At 37.5% G+C, this 12,718-nt stretch overlaps 1 protein-coding gene across 1 annotated transcript in view; it reads right to left on the bottom strand.

The window, feature by feature from the left end:
- TEX11 (testis expressed 11) overlaps positions 1-12,718 on the bottom strand; it is a 92,953-nt gene that overhangs the window by 67,483 nt on the left and 12,752 nt on the right. The window lies entirely within an intron of this gene.

The following is a 12,718-nucleotide window of genomic DNA, read 5'->3' as shown; positions in this document are numbered from 1 at the left end:
TACCGTGTTCACAAATCAGAAGACTTAATATTCTTAAGATGGCAATGCCCCTTAAAGTGAATTACAGATTCAAATGAATTTCCTATCAAAATTCTAGCAGGCTTTTACAAAAACTAACATCCTGATTTTAAATCATATGAAAATAGGGGCGCCTGGGTGGCTCAGTGGGTTAAGTCTCTACCTTCGGCTCAGGTCATGGTCCCGGGGTCCTAGGATCGAGCCACATTGGACTCTGCTCCACAGGGAGCATGCTTCCCCCTCTCTCTCTGCCTGTCTCTCTGCCTACACGTGATCCCTGTCAAATAAACAAAATCTTTTTAAAAATAAAGTAAAATAAAAATAAATCATATGAAAATTTAGGGACCCAGAATAGGCAAAAACATTTTTTAAAAAGAAGAGCAAAGTTGCAAGGCTCACCCTTACCGATCTCAAAATTTACTACAAAACTAACAACATGGAGGAACTAGAGCATATCATGCTTAGCGAAATAAGTCAAGCAGAGAAAGACAACTATCATATGATCTCCCTGATATGAGGAAGTGGTGATGCAACATGGGGGCTTAAGTGGGTAGAATAAGAATCAATGAAACAAGATGGAATTGGGAGGGAGACAAACCATAAGTGACTCTTAATCTCACAAAACAAACTGAGGGTTGCTGGGGGGTGGGGGGTTGGGAAAAGGGGGTGGGATTATGGACATTGGGGAGGGTATGTGCTTTGGTGAGTGCTGTGAAGTGTGTAAACCTGGTGATTCACAGACCTGTACCCCTGGGGATAAAAATATATGTTTATAAAAAATAAAAAATTTAAAAAAAAAACCAAAAAAAATTTACTACAAAACTAAAATAATTGAGTTTACATAGTGACATAGGACATAAAAATCAATGCAACAAAACAGAGTCCAGAAATAAATCCTTACACTTAGGGTCAAATGACTTTTTATAGAAGTGCAAAAACAATTCAATGAATAAATAAGTCTTTTTTAAAAAAATGATGCTGGGTACTGAGTAGCTCTGTCAGTTAAGCAACCAAGTTTTTTTTTTTAAGATTTTATTTATTTATTTGGCAGAGATCACAAGTAGGCAGAGAGGCAGGCAGAGGGGGGGGGGGGGGGAAGCCGGCCCCCGGGTGAGCAGAAAGCCCCATGGGGGACTGGATCCCAGAACCCTGAGATCACGACCTGAGCCGAAGGCAGAGGCTTAACCCACTGAGCCACCCAGGGGCCCCAAGCAACCAATTTTTGATTTCAGCTCAGGTCATCATCTCGGGGGTGTGAGGTCAGGCTCCCCACTTGGTGTAGAATCTACTTTTTTTTAAGGTTTTATTTATTTATTTGACACAGAGAGATCACAAGTAAGCGGAGAGGCAGGCAGAGAGAGAGAGGAGGAAGCAGGGTCCCTGCTGAGCAGAGAGCCTGATGTGGGGCTCGATCCCAGGACCCCGAGATCATGACCTGAGCCGAAGGTAGAGGCTTTAACCCACTGAGCCACCCAGGCACCTCTAGAGTCTACTTTTTAAAAAGAAAATTAACTCAGGGCACCTGAGTGGCTCAGTCGATTAAGCAACTGCCTTTGGGTCAGGTGGTGATCCCGGGCTCCCTGCTCACTGTAGAGCCTGCTTCTCCCTCTCCTTCCGCCTGCCATTCTGCCTACTGTGCTATCTCCTTGTCAAATAAATAAATAAAATCTTAGAAAAAAAGAAAATTAACTCAAAATCAATCATAGATTTAAACATAAAAGGTAAAGCTTCTGAACTTATAGGAGAAAGTATTTCAGATCTAGAGCTTGGTGAAGAATTTTGAGACATGACACCAAAAGCACAATCCATTAAAAAAATCAATTAAACTTCATCAAAATTAAAATACTTTTGCTCTGCAACCCTATTAAGAGGAAGAAAAGACAAATACATATTTGAGGGGCAGCTGGGTGGCTCAGTGGGTTAAAGCCTCTGCTCAGGTCATGATCTCAGGGTCCTGGGATCGAGTCCCACATTGGGCTCTCTGCTCAGCAGGGACCCTGCTTCCTCCTCTCTCTCTGCCTGCCTCTCTACCTACTTGAGATCTGTCAAATAAATAAATAAAATTTTTTAAAAAATCAATATTTGGGCGCCTGGGTGGCTCAGTGGGTTAAGCCGCTGCCTTCGGCTCAGGTCATGATCTCAGGGTCCTGGGATCGAGTCCCGCATCGGACTCTCTGCTCAGCAGGGAACCTGCTTCCTCCTCTCTCTCTGCCTGCCTCTCTGCCTACTTGTGTTCTGTCAAATAAATAAAAAAAAATCTTAAAAAAAAAGAATTTAAAAAATACATATTTGACAAAGGAATCAAATCTATAATACATAATTTACAAAATTCAACAGCAAAAAAAATAAACAATCCAATTAGAAAATAGTAAGTGCAAACTGACGTTTCACTTGAAAATATACAGATGGCATATAAGTACATGAAAAAATGTTCAACATTAGCCATTATGGGAAGTACAAATTAAAACCATGATGATGGGGCACCTGGGTGGCTCAGTGGGATATGGGTGCCTTCAGCTCGGGTCATGATCCCAGAGTCCTGGGATCCAGCCCCACATTGGGCTTTCTACTCTGCAGGGAGCTTGTTTCCTCCTCTCTCTCTCTCTGCCTGCTTCTCTGCCTACTTGTGATCTCTGTCTGTCAAATAAATAAATAAAATCTTTTTTAAAAACCATGATGAAATATCACTAGGCATCTAATAGAATAACTAAAATGAATTGATCACAATACAAAATGCTGGCAAGAATGCAGAAAATGGGATCTCCCATACATTGCTTATAGGGATTAATGGCACAGCCACTCTAGGAAACAGTCTGGTTGTTTCTTAAAAAACAAACTACTAAATATACACTAATGATTCAACCCAGTGATTATACTCCTGGGCATTTATACCACAGAAATGAAAATTTATGTCCACACAAAAACCTCTACACAAATGTTCATACCAACTTTATTTCCAATAGCCAAAAACTGGAAACAACCCAAATTCCTTCCATGGTGAATGGCTAAACAAACTGATAGATCCATACCACAGAATACTACTTACAAATAACAAACTACTGATACACAAAACTTGGATGGATGTCAAAGCAATCATGCTAAGTTCAAAAAGGCACTATCAAAAGGTTAAATACTATATGATTCTATATATAAAATATTCCCAAATGACAAACTGTAGAGGTAGAGACTATTAGTTGCCTGGGATAGGGAATGGGGGAATGGGCAGGCTGTAACTACAAAAAAAAAAATACAAGGGATCTTTGTGGTGATGAAATCGTTCTATATCTTGATTGTGGAAGTGCTAGTTACATGAATCTACCCATTTGATAAAACTGTATAGAACTACAGATATGCATATGAGTATATCATGTAAAACTGGTGAAATATGAATAAGGCCTATGGATTATAATGTCAATTTCCTGGCTTTATAATGTACTTTATTTACATAAGATGTTACCACTGAAGAAAACTGGGTGAAGAGTACTCCAGAACTATCAAAATATTTGTGCAACTTCCTGTGAGTCTGTAATTATTTCAAAATAAAAATCACATTAGTTGGGTGCCTGGGTAGCTCAGTCGTTAAGCATCTGCCTTCAGCTCAGGTCATGATCCCACCTGGGATCAAGTCTCACATCCAGCTCCCTGTTCTGTGGGAAGCCCGCTTCCCCAACTCCGCCTGCTTGTGCTCTCTCTCTTGCTGTGTCTCTGTCAAATAAATAAAATCTTTAAAAAAAAATCACATTAGTTAAGAGGTGCCTGGATGGCACAGTTGGTTAAGCATCTCACTCAGTTTCAGCTCAGGGCTCTGTGCTCAGTGTGGAGCCCACCTGAGATTCTCTCTCTCTCCCTCTCCCCCTCAATCCCTATACACTTCCTCTCTCTCTCTAAAATAAACTTCTTAAAAAATCACATTAGTTATGGGTGCCTGGGTGGCTCAATCGGTTAAGTGTCTGCTTTCAGTTCAGGTCATGATCCTGGAGTTCCGGGACTGAGCCCACATCAGGCTCCCTGCTCCTCAGGGAGTCTGCTTCTCCCTCTGCCCCTCACCCTGCTCATGCTCACTCTCTTACTCTCTGTCTCTTAAATAAATAAATAAAGCATTTTAAAAATAAAATAATAAAATTTGAAAAAAAATTAAAATCACATTCGTTAATACCATCGTCAATTTCATCAGAAACGTTTATGTGGAAGCTGCGTCAAAGTTGTGACAGAGGTACAAGTTTTCCAAAACTCTTTTACTTAACAGCTCAGATTTTATCACTAGCAACAAATACTGTCAGTTGCTTTCCTTGAAGTCACATTCAAACTTCATTCATTTTGAAAATGTCTATAAATACCCAAGTCTAAATGAACAAAGTTTATCTACCAGTCCCTCTTTTCCAGTAAAGACAGTGATATGTGAAAACAGAAGGAGCTAATTCAGCTCCAAGTCAATCACATAAGGGCCTTTCCTCAAGACAACCACCATACTTCAATATGCAGTATAAGTGTTCTATGGGTATTTCCTTTCGCGTTAGAAAAATATGAAAACTCGACGGTCAAAATTAAATAAAATTAATAATTTGTATTGTTTCACCAGGGGCATTTTAAGTAAAAATGGCATTCTTTTCACTGCAAGTGGGTAATGATGAAGAATACAATGACTAGGGGTGCCTGGGTGGCTCAGTCATTAAGCTTCTGCCTTCTACTTGGGTCATGACCCCAGGGTCCTGGGCTCGAGCCCCACATCGGGCTCCCTGCTCAGTGGAAAGCCTGCTTCTCCCTCTCCCACACCCCCTGCTGGGGTTCCCTCTCTTACTGTGTCTATCAAATAAATAAATAAAATCTTTTAAAAATACAATAAAATGAATAGTAAAAGGTGTGCCACTGTCTTGATTCACGTTAAAATACCCACAGTTTTACCCACCATTGCTTTTACAGCACCAGTACAATGTCAACATAACAAGAAGGCAAATAACATCTTAGAATTATTATGAAAGTAGTTTTGCCCTCACAGATCACTATACTAAATTCTTCCATTACCTCACTATCCACTCAACCCTTAAATTCCTACAGTCTGTCCTCCACTCTTACCTTTCTACTAAAATTACTTTCTACGGTCACTATTGTCATCCTAAATGTCAAGTCCAAGAGCCTTTTCTCCAACCTCATTTTCCTTTAATTCTCTGAAGCACTGCACTACTGATAATCCCTTTTTCAATGAAATGTTCTTCCCATTCATGACTCTGTTCTAGTCCTCCTTCATCTCTGGTGTGTCATCTGTCCTTTCTGTTTGCTTTACATTTTACTACATCCTCCCCCACATGTAAATGTTTGCGATATGACTTGGCTTTCTTACCATCCTCACTTTCCTGCCTCCAAGGACTGCGTGGTTCAGTCCTGAGCATAAATGCTTGCTTCCTTTAGATCTCCTATATTTGTCCTTCCTTCCCATTCCTGTTGTTACAACTATAATTGAGACTCTCATTATCTCATGCTCACACTCTGCCTCCATTCTATTTATCATTTAAAAAAGTTTTTAGTATAGTTGACACACAATGTTTCAAGGTGTACAACATAATGATTCGATTTCTCTATACATTATGCTATGCTCATAAGTGCAGCTACCATCTGTCACCATAAAATGCTATTACAAAATCATAGACTATATTCCAGTGCTGCGCCTTTTATCCCAAGCACTACTTCAAGGCACTCTTTGATTGGTGCCCTCTTACCTCTTCCAAAAACTTTCAACCACCCCTCTGCCTTTAGGAAAATATCAAAATTATTTTTTCAGAGAAGTATATTTGGGCCTCTCAACTTGGCCCAAATTACTCCTCTACACTTAGTCCTTCCTGTGTCCTTGAACAAATAGTTTCTTTCAAATAAACTGATCACTCAACATTCTTTTAACAAGACCTATCAATTTCTGCCTATATGATTTTGCTCATGCTCAAACCTTTGCTCTGCCTGGAATATGTTGTGCTCTCTTTACTAGCTTTCAAAATCTATTCCTTCCTCCAAAATCCAAATCATGCCCTAAATCCTTTGTGTGTCTTCCTCTACTAACCCAGTTCACAATAATCTCTGCCCCCTTTCCTACATACTTATACCAGTTATCTCTCAACCTTTCATATCTCATATGCTACTATTACTCATTTGGGGAAAACGAGTAAGATAGAGAGGGATAATAGGAGAGGAGATTCATTACTATAACATACATTTACATATTATCTCTTGTGTGCCAGGTACCATGCTAGATGCTGACAATATAAAAATTAACTTTTTATTACTGCTTTTTTAACTAGTAGGGAGAGACAGTGAACCATGGCCCTCAGTATACTGGAGAAATTGATTTTTCCACATGCCTTGCATTTCCAAGATACCTTCCATCATAGTCTTTATGGATAAACTCAAGTTTCCTGTATCCATGTGGCCCTGTCAGCTCCTACAAGGGGTCTTACCATAGTAAAGGAGGAATAAAAGAGGCATGGCCAATACATGAGGAAAATAAGAAATTAGGAGAAACAACAAGATCTATAGTTACTTCTACAATGCTAAAAGACTGCAGATAATCTGTGGTACAAGGGTAAACAGAAGATTATCTATCACCTTGTAGGTGGATGTAGAGATTGAGGAAAAGTAAATTCTTAACAATTGTTATCAACACCATGTGACTACCTTAAAGTCTGTGCCCTGCCCAATCTATGCCATTCATTTGGCACTTATATTTTCCTTTTCTCATTTTTAAAAATTATATTTATAGCCTAACTTCCAAACTACCTCATCATTTTATGGAGGGAAAAATGATCAGACCTTACAGCTCTATTCCTATATAGCACCAAACACTCCGTGTAGATAATTTATCTGTACCACCTTTATGATACTTCATTCTATTTTGTATATGCATTATTTATCTCACCAACTAAACCATAATCTCCTTGAGGATATGATATATGATTATTCTCCTCCCAGACAAAGCCTAACATACTACTCTATTTGTAGAAGATACTCATTGTCTGTTGAATAATAAATAATAAATTAATAAAGCAATTCTCTAATCACTTCATGGGAAATGCCTAGAGAAAGATAAGGTCTATATACATCTCTAAGAATATCTCAAGCACTCTACTGGTACAGAGAAAACTCATTAGTAAATACCAATATTGACAGTAGGTCATAAAGATGGTCTCTTGCCAAGCAGACATCAACAAAACCCACAGGCCCTAAAGGTGAGAATATCCTCAAAATGGAAAGTCTACTCATAGCAAAAACAATTAGTCTTCATTTCATATTTTGAAGACATCATCACCAAAATCAAGAATTATATAATTCTCATTATTGATCTTAACTTCTAAAAATTTCTGTAAGCTAAAGAAGATTTTTAGATATCAACACCCGTAACACCAAAGAATACTACAACACTTTCTAAAATCATAGAATCTTTGTATTGAGGAGGAACAAAAGGGGGGGCGCCTGGGTGGTTCAGGTCATGATCTCAGGGTCCTGGGATTGAGCCCCACAAGCAGGGAGCCTGCTTCCCCCTTCTCCTCTGCCCTGCCTCTCTGCCTACTTGTGAACTCTCTGTCAAATAAATAAATAAAATCTTTTTTAAAAAAGGAAGGGACAGGGGTGCCTGGGTGGCTCAGTGGGTTAAGCCGCTGCCTTTGGCTCAGGTCATGATCTCAGGGTCCTGGGATCGAGTCCCGCATCGGGCTCTCTGCTCAGCAGGGAGCCTGCTTCCCTATATTTCTCTCTCTCTGCCTGCCTCTCCATCTACTTGTGATCTCTCTCTCTGTCAAATAAATAAATAAAATCTAAAAAAAAATAAAAAAGGGACAAAAGGGTACCTAATCTAATTTCCTATCTAATGAAGGAATCTTTTCTATAATATATATAATTCTTAGGATGTTCACACCTTTGTTTGCAGTCTTTCAATGACAACAGATATCTTGCAACAAAACTATAGTATTATTTGATCATTATCACTGATAAAAGGTTACACTTTAAATTGAGCCAAACACTTTGAAACTATCTTTCTCAAAGGTCTTAGTTCTATTCTGTGGACTTTAATTCTTCTTTGATACGATAGTCTTTAAAACAGTCAAACAGAGCTATAATTCCTACTGTCTTCTTTTTTTCCCAGGCAGACATCTCTATATCCCTCAAATATTTTTCACATGATATATCTTCCAGACTATTAAAATGATTTTAAAGTGTGATGCCTAGGGTGATCACAATATTTAAGATGTTAACTAGTTGAAAACACCTACCTATAGCTTTGTACTACATATCTATTAATATAGCCTAAGATTCTGTTAGCTTTTTTGCAGCTACATCGCATCATTGATTGAAACTTGAGCTTGTAGACAATTAACACACACAGATCTTTTTCATTTGAACTACTAGCAAACCAAATGTACCTCTGTCAAAATGTAGCCCACAGACAGTTGATCTCTTAAATATTGGATTTTACAGGCTCAGAGAGGTAAAGTAACAGCCCAAGGACATAGAGCAAATTGGCAGAAGAGTGTATACATAACACCAAGACCTACTGGACTTCATTTCAGTTTTTTAGTATTAACATATTAATACTATTAAAATATTAGTATAAAATATTAGTATTAAAATATTAATTTTAGCATTAATATAACCCATAAAAATACTAACATTAAAAGGAAGACAAAATTCACAGACCTGTACCCCTGGGGATAAAAATGTATTATATGTTTATTAAAAAAATTTAAAAAAATTTTTTTAAATCTTTAAAAAAATTTTAAAAATAGGTGAATAAAACTCAATTTGGAATTTTTACTATTATAGATGATCATTTTCCAGGATATAAAAATAACCAAACTTGTTATCTCAAAATAAGTGTAGAATCCTTATCAGAATAAAAAGGTAAATCTAAATTAAAGAAATTATCAAAGAAAGAAAGAAAAAAAAGACAAAATTGCCAAAAGTGGGGGTTCTCTTTTATACAGTCAATCTAATTTGCAGGGAAGGAAGCACTGGGCAGAAAGTCAGAAAATCTTGGTTCTGGTCTCAGATCTTCAACTAACTTACTCTTTGAACTTCTACTTCACCATTAAAAAAAACAAAAAAAAATTAATCAAACCTAAATAAATGGGAAGGCATCCCATGAATCAGAAAAGATAATAGTTTAAAACAGCACTACTACTCAAGATCCTCTACAGACTCAACACTATCCCTATGAAGATCCCAGAGCTGGCCTCCCTGCATAAATTGAGATGCCTATCCTAAAATTCATATGAAAACACAAGAGACCTAGAATAGTCAAAATAATATTAAAAATAACAAAACTGAAGACTCACACTTTCTCATTTCAAAACTTGCTACATAGCTACTGCAATCAAGACAGTATGGTATGCCATAAAAACTGACATGAAGATCAATAGAAAACAATTAAAAGTCCAGAAATAAACCCTCATATTTATGATCAATTGATTTTTGACAAAGGGTGCCACTCACAATCAAGTAGGATTTATTCCTGGACTGCAAAGGTTGTTCAGTATTTGCAAATCACTCAACATGATACACCACATTAATAAAAGAAAGGATAAGAACCATATGATCCTCTCAAAACACCCAGAAAAAGCATGTGACAAAATACAGCATCCATTCTTGATTAAAAAACCCTCAACAAAGTAGGCATAGATGGAACATACCTCAACACCGTAAAGGCCATATAAGAAATACCCACAGCTAATATCATCCTCAATGGGGAAAAACTGAGAGCTTTTCATCTACATTCAGGAACAAGATAGGAAGTCCACTCTCACCATTATTATTTAACATACTACTGGAACTCTTAGCCTCAGCTATCAGAAAACAAAAAGAAGTAAAAGTCATCCAAATTGGTAAGGAAGAAGTCAAATTGTAAATAGCTGCCGAAGGCATGATACTCTCTGCAGAAAACCCAAAATAATCCACCAAAAAATCGCTAGAATACATAAATTCAGCAAAGTTACAGGATATAAAAATCAACATACAGAAATCCGTTGCATTTCTATATAACAAGAATGAAACAGAAAAAGAAATCAAGGAATTGATACAATTTACAATTATACCAAAAACTGTAAGATACTTAGGAATAAGCCTAACCATAAATGTAAAAATCTGTACTCTGAAAACTACAGAACACTTAAGAAAGAAATTGAAGATGACACAAAGAAATGGAAAGACATTCCATGCTCATGGATTGGAAGAACAAATATTGTTGAAATGTCTATACTACCCAAAGCAAGCTACACATTTAACGCAATCCCTACCAAAATAACACCAGCATTTTTCCCAGAGCTAGAACAAATAATCCTAAAATTTGTACAGAACCACAAAAGGCCCCAAATAGCCACAGCAAACCTGAAGAAGAAAAGCAATGTTGGAAGCATCACAATTCTGGACTACAAAGCTGTAGTCAACAAGACAGTATGGTACTGGCACAAAAACAGACACAGAGATCACTGGAACAGAATAGAAAACCCAGGATACCTGAGTGGCTCAGCTGGTTAAGCATCTGCCTTTGGCCAGGGTCATGATCTACAGGCTAGAGTACTGTGATAGGCTCCCCACTCAGCATGGAGTCTACTCCCTCTGACCCTCACCCATCTCCTTCTCTCACTCTCTCTCAAGTAAATAAAATCTTTTTAAAAGATTTTTTAAAGATTTTATTTATTTATTTGACATAGAGGAGGGAAGACATGCAGGGCGAGTGGGAAAGGGAAAAGCAGGCTTCCCACTGAGCAGAAAGCCTGATGCAGGGCTTCATTCCAGGACCCTGGGTTCATAACCTGAGCCAAAGGCAGACACTTAACGAATGAGCCACTCAGGGACCCCTCAAATAAATAAACTCTTAAAAAAAAAAAAAAAAGAATAGAGGGGCGCCTGGGTGGCTCAGTGGGTTAAAGCTTCTGCCTTCGGCTCAGGTCATGATCTCAGGGTCCTGGGATCGAGCCCCACATTGGGCTCTCTGCTCAGTGGGGAGCCTGCTTCCCTGCCTCTCTGCCTACTTGTGATCTCTGTCTGTCAAATAAATAAATAAAATCTTAAAATAAAAAGAATAGATACCCCTTAAACAAGTAGTACATTATATGTTAATAAAAAAATAGAAAACCCAGAAATGGAGCCACACCTATATGGTCAACTAATCTTTGACAAAACAGGAAAGAATATCCAATGGAAAACAGTCTCATCAACAAACAATATTGTGAAAACTGAACAACATCATACAGGAGAATGAAACTGGAGCACTTTCTTACACCATACACAAAAATAAATTCAAAATGGATGAAAGATCTAAACATGAGACAGGAAACCATCAAAATCCTAGTGAACATAGGCAGGAACCTTGACACTGATGGTAGCAAATTCTTACTAGAACAGTCTCTGGAGAAAAAGGAAACAAAAGCCAAAGTGAACTACTAAGACTTTATCAAGATAAAAAGCTTCCACATAGCAAAGGAAACAATCAACAAAACAAAAAGGTAGCTTACAGAATGGGAAAACATATTAGCAAAAGACCTATCTGATAAAGGGTTAGTATCCAAAAACTATAAAGAACTTATTTTTTTAATATATTGTTGGATTTGGTTTGCTAGTATTTTGTTGAGAATTTTTGCAACCATGTTCATCAGAGATATTGGCCTGAAGTTCTCTTTTTTAGTAAGTAGTCTTTATCTGGCTTTGGTATCAGGGTAATGCCGGCCTCACAGAATGAATTTGGAAGTTTTCCTTCTTTTTCTGTTTTTTGGAATAGTTTGAGAAGAATAGGTGTTAAGTCTTAACCTTTTTTTTTTTTTAAGATTTTATTTATTAGTAAACTCCACACCTGACAGGGGTTCAAACTTACAACCCTGAGACTAAGAGCTGCAAGTTCCATGGACTGAGCCAGCCAGGCACCCCTATTAATTCTTCTAAATGTTTGGTAGAATTCACCTATGAAGGCATCTGGTCCTGGACTTTTTGTTTTTTGGGAGCTTTTCAATTATTGATTCAATTTCTTCACTGGTTTATCAGTGTGTTACATTTTTCTATTCTTTCTATTTCAGTTTTCGTAGTTTATTATGTTTCTAGGCATTTATTCATTTCTTGTCCAATTTGCTGGCTTATAGTTTTTCATAATATTCTCTTATGATTTCTTATATTTCTGTTGTGTTGGTTATTTCTCCTGTCTCATTTGTGATTTCATTTATTTGGGTCCTTTCTCGTTTCTTTTTGGTAAAAGTATGGATACAGGTTATCAATTTTTTTAAAGATTTTATCTATTTATTTGACAGAGAGAGATCACAAGTAGGCAGAGAGGCAGACAGAGAGAGAGAGGAGGAAGCAGGCTCCCTGCTGAGCAGAGAGCCCGATGTGGGACTCGATCCCAGGACCTTGAGATCATGACCTGAGCCGAAGGCAGCGGCTTAACCCACTGAGCCACCCAGGCGCCCCAGGTTATCAATTTTATTAATCTTTCCAAAGAACTAGTTCCTGGTTTCATTATCAGTTCTACTGTTTTGGGTTTTTTTTTGTTTCTATATCATTTATTTCCTCTCTAATCTTTATTATTTCCTTCCTTCTGCTGGCTTAAATGTGTTGAACATTGCACAATTCTGTGAATATACTAAATCACTGAACTGTACATTTTAAATGTGTGAATTTTCTAGTATATGAGTTGATTCTCAATAAAAATATTAAAAAATAAAAATAAGAGGAT

The sequence above is a fragment of the Mustela nigripes genome, chromosome X, assembly GCF_022355385.1.
Source record: "Mustela nigripes isolate SB6536 chromosome X, MUSNIG.SB6536, whole genome shotgun sequence".
Lineage (NCBI taxonomy): Eukaryota > Metazoa > Chordata > Mammalia > Carnivora > Mustelidae > Mustela > Mustela nigripes.
Note: the sequence above shows the minus strand (reverse complement) of the source record. Positions and strands in the feature narration are given on the sequence as shown.